At 47.6% G+C, this 13,850-nt stretch overlaps 1 protein-coding gene across 3 annotated transcripts in view; it reads left to right on the forward strand.

Moving 5' to 3' along the window:
- Positions 1-434: 434 nt before the first annotated feature.
- FOXJ2 (forkhead box J2) overlaps positions 435-13,850 on the forward strand; it is a 50,087-nt gene continuing 36,671 nt past the window's right edge. For 2 of the 3 annotated variants that reach the window (XM_056529081.1, XM_056529080.1), the window contains exon 1: positions 443-575. The gene's annotated coding sequence lies outside the window, so the exon portion shown is untranslated. Of the gene's footprint in view, positions 576-13,850 lie in introns of all 3 variants that reach the window. The other variant, XM_056529082.1, reaches the window with a different exon arrangement.

A 13,850-nucleotide genomic window follows, 5' to 3' on the forward strand; every position in this document is an offset into this window, starting at 1 on the left:
TAATATTATTATCAGGATTATTATTATTATAATTATCTGGATTACTATTAATATTATTATTATCAGGATTATTATTATTATCAGGATTATTAATATTATTATTATCAGGATTATTCATATTATTATCAGGATTATTATAATTATCAGGATTATTATTATTATTATCAGGATTATTAATATTATCAGGATTATTATTATTATCAGGATTATTATTAATATTATCAGGATTATTATTATTATTGCGTGCACTCTCTGAATAGTTATGGCGGCCCCCTCAGCCCCCTCCAGCATGTATGGCGGCGGTCTCCTTGGCTTTCTTCCTGCTCTCTCCCCTCCTCCTCCTCTCCCTCCCTCCTTCCCTGTCTCTCTCGTCCTCCCCTCCTTTTTCAGACTTATGGCCCGGAAGAAAACCCAACCCTGCAGGAAGCAGAAAGTCCTCCTCTATCTGTCTGGATCCCCCGACCCCCTCCATCCGAAATCTGCCTCTCCCCCCTCCCCAGCCTGTGCAGAGGAGAGGGGGCGACCCCCCAAAGAAGAGACCAAGAGAGGAGGCGCAAAGTGTCAGAGACAACAGGGTGAGGAGGAAGCGAAAAGGGGAGAGACAGAGACAGAGACAGAGACAGAGACAGCCGAGGAGACAGAAGTGACAGATACAGACAGATGTGTTCACATGCGGATAATTATAGACACACGTTCATATATCAACACGCCGGGGCAGGTAACACGCCGCGCAGTGACAGCTACAAACACACACACGCATGTGTCAACATGTGAGCACTGACAGCCGCACTCAGTGACAGCACTCAGACAGCCGCACTCAGTGACAGCACTCAGACAGCCGCACTCAGTGACAGCACTCAGACAGCCGCACTCAGTGACAGCACTCAGACATCCGCACTCAGACATCCGCACTCAGACAGCCGCACTCAGTGACAGCACTCAGACAGCCGCACTCAGTGACAGCACTCAGACAGCCGCACTCAGTGACAGCACTCAGACAGCCGCACTCAGTGACAGCACTCAGACAGCCGCACTCAGTGACAGCACTCAGACATCCGCACTCAGACATCCGCACTCAGACAGCCGCACTCAGTGACAGCACTCAGACAGCCGCACTCAGTGACAGCACTCAGACAGCCGCACTCAGTGACAGCACTCAGACAGCCGCACACAGTCAGCCGCACTCAGTGACAGCACTCAGACATCCGCACTCAGACAGCCGCACTCAGACAGCCGCACTCAGTGACAGCACTCAGACAGCCGCACTCAGTGACAGCACTCAGACAGCCGCACTCAGTGACAGCACTCAGACAGCCGCACACAGTCAGCCGCACTCAGTGACAGCACTCAGACATCCGCACTCAGACATCCGCACTCAGACAGCCGCACTCAGTGACAGCACTCAGACAGCCGCACTCAGTGACAGCACTCAGACAGCCGCACACAGTCAGCCGCACTCAGTGACAGCACTCAGACAGCCGCACTCAGTGACAGCACTCAGACAGCCGCACTCAGTGACAGCACTCAGACAGCCGCACACAGTCAGCCGCACTCAGTGACAGCACTCAGACATCCGCACTCAGTGACAGCACTCAGACAGCCGCACTCAGTGACAGCACTCAGACAGCCGCACTCAGTGACAGCACTCAGACAGCCGCACTCAGTGACAGCACTCAGACATCCGCACTCAGTGACAGCACTCAGACAGCCGCACTCAGTGACAGCACTCAGACAGCCGCACTCAGTGACAGCACTCAGTGACAGCACTCAGACATCCGCACTCAGACATCCGCACTCAGTGACAGCACTCAGACATCCGCACTCAGTGACAGCCCTCAGACATCCGCACTCAGTGACAGCACTCAGACATCCGCACTCAGTGACAGCACTCAGACAGCCGCACTCTGACAGCTGCACTCAGTGACAGCACTCAGACAGCCGCACTCAGTGACAGCACTCAGACATCCGCACTCAGTGACAGCACTCAGACAGCCGCACTCAGTGACAGCAGTCAGACAGCCGCACTCAGTGACAGCACTCAGACAGCCGCACTCAGTGACAGCACTCAGACATCCGCACTCAGTGACAGCACTCAGACAGCCGCACTCAGTGACAGCACTCAGACAGCCGCACTCAGTGACAGCACTCAGTGACAGCACTCAGACATCCGCACTCAGACATCCGCACTCAGTGACAGCACTCAGACATCCGCACTCAGTGACAGCCCTCAGACATCCGCACTCAGTGACAGCACTCAGACATCCGCACTCAGTGACAGCACTCAGACAGCCGCACTCTGACAGCTGCACTCAGTGACAGCACTCAGACAGCCGCACTCAGTGACAGCACTCAGACATCCGCACTCAGTGACAGCACTCAGACAGCCGCACTCAGTGACAGCAGTCAGACAGCCGCGCTCAGTGACAGCACTCAGACAGCCGCACTCAGACATCCGCACTCAGTGACAGCACTCAGACAGCCGCACTCAGTGACAGCACTCAGGCAGCCGCACTCAGTGACAGCACTCAGACATCCGCACTCAGTGACAGCACTCAGACAGCCGCACTCAGTGACAGCACTCAGACATCCGCACTCTGACAGCCGCACTCAGTGACAGCACTCAGACAGCCGCACTCAGTGACAGCACTCAGACATCCGCACTCAGACAGCCGCACTCAGTGACAGCAGTCAGACAGCCGCGCTCAGTGACAGCACTCAGACAGCCGCACTCAGACATCCGCACTCAGTGACAGCACTCAGACAGCCGCACTCAGTGACAGCACTCAGGCAGCCGCACTCAGTGACAGCACTCAGACATCCGCACTCAGTGACAGCACTCAGACAGCCGCACTCAGTGACAGCACTCAGACAGCCGCACTCAGTGACAGCACTCAGTGACAGCACTCAGACATCCGCACTCAGACATCCGCACTCAGTGACAGCACTCAGACATCCGCACTCAGTGACAGCACTCAGACATCCGCACTCAGTGACAGCACTCAGACATCCACACTCAGTGACAGCACTCAGACAGCCGCACTCTGACAGCCGCACTCAGTGACAGCACTCAGACAGCCGCACTCAGTGACAGCAGTCAGACATCCGCACTCAGTGACAGCACTCAGACAGCCGCACTCAGTGACAGCAGTCAGACAGCCGCGCTCAGTGACAGCACTCAGACAGCCGCACTCAGACATCCGCACTCAGTGACAGCACTCAGACAGCCGCACTCAGTGACAGCACTCAGGCAGCCGCACTCAGTGACAGCACTCAGACATCCGCACTCAGTGACAGCACTCAGACATCCGCACTCAGTGACAGCACTCAGACAGCCGCACTCAGTGACAGCAGTCAGACAGCCGCGCTCAGTGACAGCACTCAGACAGCCGCACTCAGACATCCGCACTCAGTGACAGCACTCAGACAGCCGCACTCAGTGACAGCACTCAGGCAGCCGCACTCAGTGACAGCACTCAGACATCCGCACTCAGTGACAGCACTCAGACAGATAGCACTACAGGTAGAAGGACGACTGACAGGGAAGGGGTGGGGGTGGGCATGTGATGTGTCTGACACTGATGGGTAAACGGGCAGTGAACACAAGCGTATATACAGTCTGGCACAGGCAGACATAAATGTGCTGCCAATGTGATGGTGGGCGCAGATGGGGTGGCACTGCCAGACAATAAGAATACAGAGCAGGGCTGACAGTACAGCATCGACCTATGGGGGCAAGCCTTAAAAGCGGGCGACGGTGGTCGGGCATTGTGAGACAGATAATATGCTTATATGGTGGGCATTAAAGTGTTGGTAATTTGGGGTAAGCAGGCAAGCAGTTGTTGGTATAGTGGAGCAGGCAGGGGAATTGTTGTATGTGCAGCAGGATGGGTAGGCAGGCAAGCAGTTGTTGGTATAGTGGGGCAGGCAGGGGAGTTGTATGTGTTTCAGGATTGGTAGCAGGCAAGCAGTTGTTGGTATAGTGGGGCAGGCAGGGGAGTTGTATGTGTTTCAGGATTGGTAGGAGGCAAGCAGTTGTTGGTATAGTGGGGCAGGCAGGGGAGTTGTATGTGTTTCAGGATGGGTAGGCAGGCAAGCAGTTGTTGATATAGTGGGGCAGGCAGGGGAATTGTTGTATATGTAGCAGGATGGGTAGGCAGGCAAGCAGTTGTTGGTATAGTGGGGAAGGCAGAGGAGTTGTATGTGTATCAGGATTGGCAGCAGGCAAGCAGTTGTTGGTATAGTGGGGCAGGCAGGGGAGTTGTATGTGTTTCAGGATTGGTAGCAGGCAAGCAGTTGTTGGTATAGTGGGGCAGGCAGGGGAATTGTTGTATGTGTAGCAGGATGGGTAGGCAGGCAAGCAGTTATTGGTATAGTGGGGCAGGCAGGGGAATTGTTGTATGTGTAGCAGGATGGGTAGGCAGGCAAGCAGTTATTGGTATAGTGGGGCAGGCAAGGGTGTTTTTGCATTTGTAGGTGGGCAGACATGCCCTGATTATGCGAGATAGGCTGGATAACTGTGTCTTGGATTGATGAGGCAGGTAGGCAAGCAATGCTGGTACTGTGTGGTAGTCAGGCAAGCAGTTGTTGGTATAGTGGGACAGGGAGGGGGAGTTGTAGAATTTGTATCAGGATAGTTAGACAGGCAAGAAGTTGCTTGTATAGTGGGGTTGGCATGGGAGCAGGCAAAGAAGCAGTTGTTGGTAAAGTGGGACAATCAGGGGAGTTGTTGCATGTATGGAGGGACAGGTTGTCAGGCAGGTCTTGGTTAGGCAGGAAAGCCTGGATAACTGAACTTGGTTTGATAAGGCAGGCCGGCAAGCAATGCTGGTATTGTGGGATAGGCATAGGAGCTGGCAAACAAGCAGTTACTGGTATAGTGGGGCAGGCAGGGGAGTTGCTGCAGGTGTAGAGGAACAGGGTTTCGGTTTGATGAGTTGGGCAAGCAATGTACGTATTGTGGTGTAGGCATTGGAGAGGACAAGAAAGCAGTTGTTACATGTGTATCAGGACAGGTTGGCAGGCAGCTCCTGTTTAGACAGGATAGGCTGTATAACTGGGTCTTGGTTTGATATGGCAGGCAAGCAATTCTGGGGTGGGCATGGGAGCAGGCAAGCAAGCTACATGTTACTGGTATGTAGGGTGGTCTGACAGGTGCTGGTTATGTATGGTCGGTAGACAGCTACTGGTGTATTATGGTGGGCAGATAAGTTGTTTTTATAGCAAGATCAGAAGAAAAGGAGGTGTTGGTAATGTAAGCAGGCAGGTGGTAATGTAAGCAGGCAGGTGGTAGTGTAAGCAGGCAGGTAGTAATGTAAGCAGGTAGGTGGTAATGTAAGCAGGCAGGTGGTAATGTAAGCAGGCATGTGGTAATGTAAGCAGGCAGGAGGTAATGTAAGCAGGAAGGTGGTAATTTAAGCAGACAGGTAGTAATGTAAGCAGGCAGGTAGTAATGTAAGCAGGCAGATGGTAATGTAAGGAGGCAGGTGGTAATGTAAGCAGGCAGGTGGAAATGTAAGCAGGCAGGTGGTAATGTAAGCAGGCAGGTGGTAATGTAAGCAGGAAGGTGGTAATTTAAGCAGACAGGTAGTAATGTAAGCAGGCAGGTAGTAATGTAAGCAGGCAGATGGTAATGTAAGGAGGCAGGTGGTAATGTAAGCAGGCAGGTGGAAATGTAAGCAGGCAGGTGGTAATGCAAGCAGGCAGGTGGTAATGTAAGCAGGCAGGTGGTAATGTAAGCAGGCAGGTGGTAATGTAAGCAGGCAGGTGGTAATGTAAGCAGGCAGGAGGTAATGTAAGCAGGCAGGTGGTAATGTAGGCAGGCAGGTGGTAATGTAGGCAGGCAGGTGGTAATGTAAGCAGGTGGCAATGTAAGCAGGCAAGTAAACAGGAGTATGAATGCTGGGCAGGTAAATGTTAGTAATGTGGGGAAAGCAATAGGGAAGACAAGCAGACCCTGGTTATATGGCAGAGGAGGATGTGTTTATTTAGGCAGGCAAGCAGATATAGTCAGGTAAGCAATGAAAGATAGGGGAGCTATGCGCCAAAACAGGTAAGACATTTCCTGTGGGGCAGGAAAGCGATCAGGGGCAAAGATGGCGGATATATAGTGTGACCAACAAAATGTTATTGTGGAACAAGCAGGATAGTACGATCTTATACAGGTGGGGAAGAAATAACATAGCGATGGGGGCAACAAACTCCACGACTGAGGAAATTATATAAAATTGGAAACGTAATATAAATTTCCAAAGTCTTATAGATGGGACGGACAGACCCCTAAACAGTGGGACAGCAGACAGCCAGGGGGGGGATCAAATATTTTACATGGGCACCTTTTATATAATGCTGACAATACCGTTATATGTATATTTGTAATAGACATTGGTTAAAATATGTGCATAGTTTTGTCCTTGCAGCTATTGCCTGTGTGTCTGTACAGAGACAAAATACAAGAAGTGATGGCGGGGCAAGCGGGGCTCTGTGCAGCCTCATGTCTTGTCAATCATCCTGATGTGTGAGCAAGGAGCCTATCACAGAACCTCACTGCACAGAGTGCCTGTCCTCAGTATACAGAGCCCTGCTTGTCCTCAGTGTACAGAGCCCTTCTTGTCCTCGGTGTACAGAGCCCTGCTTGTCCTCAGTGTACAGAGCCCTGCTTGTCCTCAGTGTACAAAGCCCCGCTTGTCCTCAGTGCACAGAGCCGTGCTTGTCCTCGGTGTACAGAGCCCTGCTTGTCCTCAATGTACAGAGGCCTGCATGTCCTCAGTGCATAGAGCCCTGCTGGTCCTCATTGTACAGAGCCCCGCTTGTCCTCAGTGTACAGAGCCCCGCTTGTCCTAATTGTACAGAGCCCTGCTTGTCCTCAGTTTACAGTGCCTTGCTTGTCCTCATTGCACAGAGCCCTGCATGTCCTCACTGTACAGAGCCCTGCTTGTCCTCACTGTACAGAGCCCCGCTTGTCCTCAGTGTACAGAGCCCCGCTTGTCCTCAGTGTACAGAGTCCCGCTTGTCCTCAGTGTACAGAACCCCGCTTGTCCCCAGTGTACAGATCCCCGCTTGTCCTCAGTGCACAGAGCCCCGCTTGTCCTCAGTGTACAGAGCCCTGCTTGTCCTCAGTGTACAGAGCCCCACTTGTCCTCACTGCACAGAGCCCTGCTTGTCCTCAGTGTACAGAGCCCCGCTTGTCATCACTGCACAGAGCCCTGCTTGTCCTCAGTGTACAGAGCCCTGCTTGTCCTCGGTGTACAGAGACCCGCTTGTCCTCGGTGTACAGAGCCCCGCTTGTCCTCACTGCACAGAGCCCCGCTTGTCCTCAGTGTACAGAGCCCTGCTTGTCCTCAGTGTACAGAGCCCTGCTTGTCCTCGGTGTACAGAGCCCTGCTTGTCCTCAGTGTACAGAGCCCTGCTTGTCCTCAGTGTACAGAGCCCTGCTTGTCCTCAGTGTACAAAGCCCCGCTTGTCCTCAGTGCACAGAGCCGTGCTTGTCCTCGGTGTACAGAGCCCTGCTTGTCCTCAATGTACAGAGGCCTGCATGTCCTCAGTGCATAGAGCCCTGCTGGTCCTCATTGTACAGATCCCCGCTTGTCCTCAGTGTACAGAGCCCCGCTTGTCCTCAGTGTACAGAGCCCCGCTTGTCCTCAGTGAACAGAGCCCCGCTTGTCCTAATTGTACAGAGCCCTGCTTGTCCTCAGTTTACAGTGCCTTGCTTGTCCTCATTGCACAGAGCCCCGCTTGTCCTCAGTGTACAGAGCCCTGCTTATCCTCAGTGTACAGAGCCCCGCTTGTCCTCAGTGTACAGAGCCCTGCTTGTCCTCAGTGTACAGAGCCCTGCTTGTCCTCAGTGTACAGAGCCCTGCTTGTCCTCAGTGTACAGAGCCCCGATTGTCCTCAGTGCACAGAGCCATGCTTGTCCTCGGTGTACAGAGCCCTGCTTGTCCTCAATGTACAGAGGCCTGCTTGTCCTCAGTGCATAGAGCCCCGCTTGTCCTAAGTGTATAGAGCCCTGCTTGGCCTCAGTGTACAGAGCCTTGCTGGTCCTCAGTGTACAGAGCCCTGCTTGTCCTCAATGTACAGAGCCCTACTTGTCCTCGGTGTACAGAGGCCTTCTTGTCCTCGGTGTACAGAGGCCTGCTTGTCCTCGGTGTACAGAGCCCAGCTTGTCCTCAATGTACAGAGGCCTGCTTGTCCTCAGTGCATAGAGCCCTGCTTGTCCTCAGTGTACAGAGTCCTGCTAGTCCTCAGTGTACAGAGTCCTGCTAGTCCTCAGTGTACAGAGTCCTGCTAGTCCTCAGTGTACAGAGCTCTGCTAGTCCTCGGTGTACAGAGCTCTGCTAGTCCTCAGTGTACAGAGCTCTGCTTGTCCTCAGTGTACAGAGCCCTGCTTTTTCTCAGTGTACAGAGCCCTGCTTTTTCTCAGTGTACAGAGCCCTGCTTTTTCTCAGTGTACAGAACTCTGCTTGTCCTCAGTGTACAGAGCCCTGCTGGTCCTCATTGTACAGTGCCCCGCTTGTCCTCAGTGTACAGAGCCTCACTTGTCCTAAGTGTACAGAGCCCTGCTTGTCCTCAGTGTACAGTGCCTTGCTTGTCCTCATTGTACAGAGCCCTGCATGTCCTCACTGTACAGAGCCCTGCTTGTCCTCACTGTACAGAGCCCTGCTTGTCCTCAGTGTACAGAGCCCCGCTTGTCCTCAGTGTAGAGCCCTTCTTTTCCTCAGTGTACAGAGCCCTGCTTGTCCACAGTGTACAGAGCCCTGCTTGTCCACAGTGTACAGAGCCCTGCTTGTCCTCAGTGTACAGAGCCATGCTTGTCCTCAGTGCTCAGAGCTCTGCTTGTCCTCAGTGTACAGAGCCCTGCTTGTCCACAGTGTACAGAGCCCTGCTTGTCCTCAGTCTGTGTACAGAGCCCTGCTTGTCCTCAGTGCACAGAGCCCTGCTTGTCCTCAGTGCACAGAGCCCTGCTTGTCCTCAGTGTAGAGCCCTTCTTGTCCTCAGTGTACAGAGCCCTGCTCTGTGCACTGAGGGCAAGCAGGGCTCTGTACACTGAGGACAAGCAGGGCTTTGTACACGGACTGAGGACAAGCAGGGCTCTGTGCACTGAGGACAAGCAGGGCTCTGTACACTGAGGACAAGCAGGGCTCTGTACACTGAGGACAAGCAGAGCTCTGTACAGTGTACAGGTCTTTTGCAACTACAGAGGGTAAGTGTGATTTGTCTATTTTTCTACTACCACGTATTATTGTCTGCATCCTGACATACAAATCTGCACCCGCTGGTATTGCATCGGTATTCACTGCCTCCCCCAAAGTTTGGTTGAATTTATTATTACAAGCATTAAATCTGTAAGCGGTGCCACCACGTCATCTTCTATTCCCTTATAGTAGTTATATTCTTGTATATAGGAGCAGTATTATAGTAGTTATATTCTTGTATATAGGAGCAGTATTATAGTAGTTATATTCTTGTATATAGGAGCTGTATTATAGTAATTATTTTCTTGTATATAGGGGCAGTATTATAGTAGTTATATTCTTGTATATAGGAGCAGTATTATAGTAGTTATATTTTTGTATATAGGAGCAGTATTATAGTAGTTACATTCTTGTAATTAGGAGCAGTATTATAATAGTTATATTCTCGTACATAGGAGGCAATATTATAATAGTTATATTCTTGTATATAGGAGGTAGTATTATAGTAGTTATATTCTTGTACATAGGAGCAGTATTATAGTAGTTATATTCTTGTATATAGGGGGCAGTACTATAGTAGTTATATTCTTGTATATAGGAGGCAGTATTATAGTAGTTATAGTCTTGTATATAGGAGCAGTATTATAGTAGTTATATTCTTGTACATAGGAGCAGTATTATAGTAGTTATGAATTCGGGTAGAAAAACAGACATGGTGCACATCTACAATCTTGTATAATGATCTGATTGCTTCTCAGCATAATATCAAAAACTAACCGGTTGTATAGTAGTTATATTCTTGTATATAGGGGACAGTATTATAGTAGTTATATTCTTGTATATAGGAGCAGTATTATAGTAGTTATATTCTTGTATATAGAAGCAGTATTTTAGTAGTTATATTCTTGTATATAGGAGCAGTATTATAGTAGTTACATTCTTGTAATTAGGAGCAGTATTATAATAGTTATATTCTCGTACATAGGAGCTGTATTATAGTAGTTATATTCTTGTATATAGGAGCAGTATTATAGTAGTTATATTCTTGTACATAGGAGGCAATATTATAATAGTTATATTCTTGTATATAGGAGGTAATATTATAGTAGTTATATTCTTGTACATAGGAGCAGTATTATAGTAGTTATGAATTCGGGTAGAAAAACAGACATGGTGCACATCTACAATCTTGTATAATGATCTGATTGCTTCTCAGCATAATATCAAAAACTAACAGGTTGTTAGTGTACATTTTTAATCAAAAAGTACTATACTAACAACCTGTTAGTTTTTGATATTATGCTGAGAAGCAATCAGATCATTATACAAGATTGTAGATGTGCACCATGTCTGTTTTCTTCTAACCGAATTCACATTATAGTAGTTATATTCTTGTATATAGGGGGCAGTACTATAGTAGTTATATTCTTGTATATAGGAGGCAGCATTATAGTAGTTATATTCTTGTATATAAGAGCAGTATTATAGTAGTTATATTCTTGTACATAGGAGCAGTATTATAGTAGTTATATTCTTGTATATAGGAGCAGTATTATAGTAGTTATATTCTTGTATATAAGAGCAGTATTATAGTAGTTTATATTCTTGTATATAGGAGCAGTTTTATAGTAGTTATATTCTTGTATATAGGAGCAGTATTATAGTAGTTATATTCTTGTATATAGGAGCAGTATTACAGTAGTTTATATTCTTGTACATAGGAGCAGTATTATGGTAGTTATATTCTTGTATATAGGAGCAGTATTATAGTAGTTATATTCTTGTATATAGGAGCAGTATTATAGTAGTTATATTCTTGTATATAGGAGCAGTATTACAGTAGTTTATATTCTTGTATATAGGAGGCAGTATTATAGTAGTTACATTCTTGTATATAAGAGCAGTATTATAGTAGTTTATATTCTTGTATATAGGAGCAGTTTTATAGTAGTTATATTCTTGTATATAGGAGCAGTATTATAGTAGTTATATTCTTGTACATAGGAGCAGTATTATAGTAGTTATATTCTTGTATATAGGAGCAGTATTATAGTAGTTATATTCTTGTACATAGGAGCAGTATTATAGTAGTTATATTCTTGTATATAGGAGCACTATTACAGTAGTTTATATTCTTGTATATAGGGAGCAGTATTATAGTAGTTATATTCTTGTATATAGGAGCAGTATTATAGTAGTTATATTCTTGTATATAGGAGCAGTATTATAGTAGTTATATTCTTGTACATAGGAGCAGTATTATAGTAGTTATATTCTTGTATATAGGAGCAGTATTACAGTAGTTTATATTCTTGTATATAGGGAGCAGTATTATAGTAGTTATATTCTTGTATATAGGAGCAGTATTATAGTAGTTATATTCTTGTATATAGGAGCAGTATTTTGTAGACAACTGTATTCAAAGTAACAAAATCTGAGTTTTGGTCATACATGATGGGTCATACATATGACTTCATCATGTCTAGCAGTGACATAATCATGTAACCTCATCATCCATGGTTTCCAACAGGGTTGTCAGCCATAGAGGATGTACCCTGCTCAAAAATGTAGGACCGCTACCTCCGCCTTTGTGCAAGGAGGAGCAGGAGGAGCACTGCCAGAGCCCTGCAAAATGACCTCCAGCAGGCCACAAATGTGTCCATTCAAACGGTTAGAAACAGACTGCATGAGGGTGGTATGAGGGCCTGACGTCCACAGGTGGGGGTTGTGCTTACAGCCCAACACCGTGCAGGACGTTTGGCATTTGCCAGAGAACACCAAGATTGGCAAATTCGCCACTGGCGCCCTGTGCTCTTCACAGATGAAAGCAGGTTCACACTGAGCACATGTGACAGATGTCACAGAGTCTGGAGACGCCGTGGATAATGTTCTGCTGCCTGCAACATCCTCCAGCATGACCGGTTTGGCAGTGGGTCAGTAATGGTGTGGGGTAGCATTTCTTTGGGGGCCACACAGCCCTCCATGTGCTTGCCAGTGGTAGCCTGACTGCCATTAGGTACCGAGATGAGATCCTCAGACCCCTTGTGAGACCATATGCTGGTGCAGTTGGCCCTGGGTTCCTCCTAATGCAAGACAATGCTAGACCTCATGTGGCTGGAGTGTGTCAGCAGTTCCTGCAAGAGGAAGGCATTGATGCTATGGACTGGCCCGCCGTTCCCCAGACCTGAATCCGTTTGAGCACATCTGGGACATCATGTCTTGCTCCATCCACCACAGACTGTCCAGGAGTTGGCGGATGCTTTAGTCCAGGTCTGGGAGGACATCCCTCAGGAGACCATCCCCCACCTCATTAGGAGCATGCCCAGGCGTTGTAGGGAGGTCATACGGGCACGTGGAGGCCACACACACTACTGAGCCTCATTGGGACTTGTATTAAGGACAATACATAAAGTTGGATCAGCCTGTAGTGTGTATTTCCACTGTGATTTTGAGGGTGACTCCATATCCAGACCTCCATGGGTTGATGAATTTGATTTCCATTGATAATTTTTGTGTGATTTAGTTCTCAGCTCATTCAACTATGTAAAGATGAAAGTATTTCATACGATTAGTTCATTCATTTAGATCTAGGATGTGTTATCTTAGTGTTCCCTTAATTTTTTTGAGCAGTATAGATAGATAAATAGATAGGTTTATCTTGGTCTGATTGGACCACAGGATATGGCTCCAGTAATCCATGTCCTTACTCTGCTTGTCTTCAGCATACAGTTTGCAGGCTTTCAACTACATCATCTTTAGGAGAGGCTTCTTCTGGGACTATAGCCATGCAGACCAAAATTATGTAGTATGCAACCTCTGCAGCAATCCATGCAGCACTCGTACGTATTTCCCAAAGACAACATCTGTATTTGACGCTGAGAACTTGCACTCAACTTCTTTGGTTGAACATGGTAAAGCCGGTTCTGAGTGAAACCTATCCCGTGAAACCAGTGTATTTTCTTGACCCCCATGCTGCAGCTCAGATTCAGGGTATGGCAACCTTCTTATAGTCTAGGTCATCTTTAGGTAGAGTGAAAATTCTTTTTTTATCAGATCCTCTGCAAATTCTTTGCCATGAGGTGTCATGTTGAACTTCCAGTGAGAATTATTAGAAAGTGTGAGAGCGATAACAACAAATTAAAGACACCTGCTTCCCATTAACACTTGTGACCTTGTAACACTAACATGTCACATGACACTTGGGAGGGAAAATTGCTAATTGGGCCCAATTTGGACATCCCACTTAGGGATGCACTCACTTTTGTTGCCAAGGTTTAGACATTATTGGCTGTGTGTTGAGTTATATTAAGGGGAAACAACATTAAACACTGTTAAAGGCCGGGCGCTCAAGATAATGTGAGGTGAGAACTCTGTTATGTGGAATACTATATATCCTGATCCAATAGAGATAGCAGCAGCAGTATACAGGTAGAGCTGGAGGGGGAGGTGTATAACTACTATAGATTAGGGTGAGCCACGGTGAATGGCAGGACCACAGGGTGTAGCGGTGTAGGTAGATGAGGCAGATGGTATTAAAGGGGTATTCCAGGCAAAACCTTATATATATATATATATATATGTATATATATATATATATATATCAACTGGCTCCGGAAAGTTCAACAGATTTGTAAATAATTTCTATAAAAAAATCTTAATCCT

The sequence above is a fragment of the Hyla sarda genome, chromosome 7 (assembly GCF_029499605.1).
Source record: "Hyla sarda isolate aHylSar1 chromosome 7, aHylSar1.hap1, whole genome shotgun sequence".
NCBI lineage: Eukaryota > Metazoa > Chordata > Amphibia > Anura > Hylidae > Hyla > Hyla sarda.